The following is a 1,401-nucleotide window of genomic DNA, read 5'->3' as shown; positions in this document are numbered from 1 at the left end:
CGCCACTTCTGGTTTTCTGGTGGTTTATTGGAGATAGGAGTCTCACGGTCTTTCCTGCCCGGGCTGGCTTTGAACCACGATCCTCAGATCTCAGCCTCCTGAGTAGCTAGGATTACAGGCGTGAGCCACCAGCGCCCGGCTTGTTGTTGTTGTTCTTAATGTACTATGTGATTTCTTTTTATCCTTTTGTGTTTTCCCCACCTATGGTTTATCCCCTGTAGTCAATGTATTTGATTTTGATACCCTGGGTATTTTAAATATGTTGATCTGAACTAGGGAAGGGAAAGGAAAATAAAACAAAATGGTGAGACAAAGGACAAAGGGGGAACCTATGCAACAGTAGTACTCACAAGACAATATGTTGTAAATAATCTTGGGGGGCGTTAGGAATGAAGAGGGAGAAAAATAGGGGAAAATGTAACAAGTTAGAAAAAAAAGAAATTAATTACCTTACTTATGAAACTATATCCCATCTCTACATTACCTTGACAATAAAATTTAAATAAAAAATAAAATAAAATATAAAAGAGCAGCAATACAGGAGATGGGAGTGGGGGAAATACTGTAGTATCATAGAGTAGAACAGCTGTGGAAAGCAGTAATTTTACATTAACATAGCAAGTAATAAACTAACATACAGATTTTCAGCCTCATGTCAGTCATTAAAAAGGGAAAATAAAATACACAATCAGCAAACCAATAGAGATAAAATAGAAAACTAAACAATTAAGATGAAGAGATGACTTGGACCAAGAATAACAAATGACACAATTAGGAAACAAATAACAAGCTGCTGGGCTGGGAAGGTGGCTCAGTGGTAGAGTGCTTGCCTTGCATACCTGAGGCCCTGGGTTTGATTCTCAGCACCACATAATCAAAAAGAAAAAAAACAGAAGTGGTGCTCTATTTCAAGTGGTAGAGCACTAGCCTTGAGCTGAAGTGCTGAGGCACAGCACCAAGGCCAAGAGTTCATGACCCACAATCGGACCCAAAAAATAAAATAAAAAAAATAACAAGCTGCTAAGTTTTAAAATGATCACCCTTAATTCTATTGACTTGTTTACATCACAATTTTTTAGAAGTATAATTCAAATCACAGTTTAATAGCATATCATTTTAATAATAGTTTATTATTGATTTCTTAATATTGAATGTTTAATATATAATTTAATTTCAGCAGCTATAGAAAAGAAAGTGAAAATAATTTTAATAATATATTTATGAATTGTAAAATTGAGAAGCATAAGAATTTAAACAAATAACATATCATTATTGCTTCATTTCTGTGATTTAATGTAATAATTCAAAGTGTGTTCTACACTTAGCACTCATCTTAACATCAAATAATAAATTATTGCACATGACACTTGGTATTAGTTGGAAGGGTTCAGCACTGTGGTA

Source organism: Dipodomys spectabilis, unplaced genomic scaffold (genome assembly GCF_019054845.1).
Source record: "Dipodomys spectabilis isolate Male_0828 unplaced genomic scaffold, ASM1905484v1 ptg000505l, whole genome shotgun sequence".
NCBI lineage: Eukaryota > Metazoa > Chordata > Mammalia > Rodentia > Heteromyidae > Dipodomys > Dipodomys spectabilis.
Note: the sequence above shows the minus strand (reverse complement) of the source record.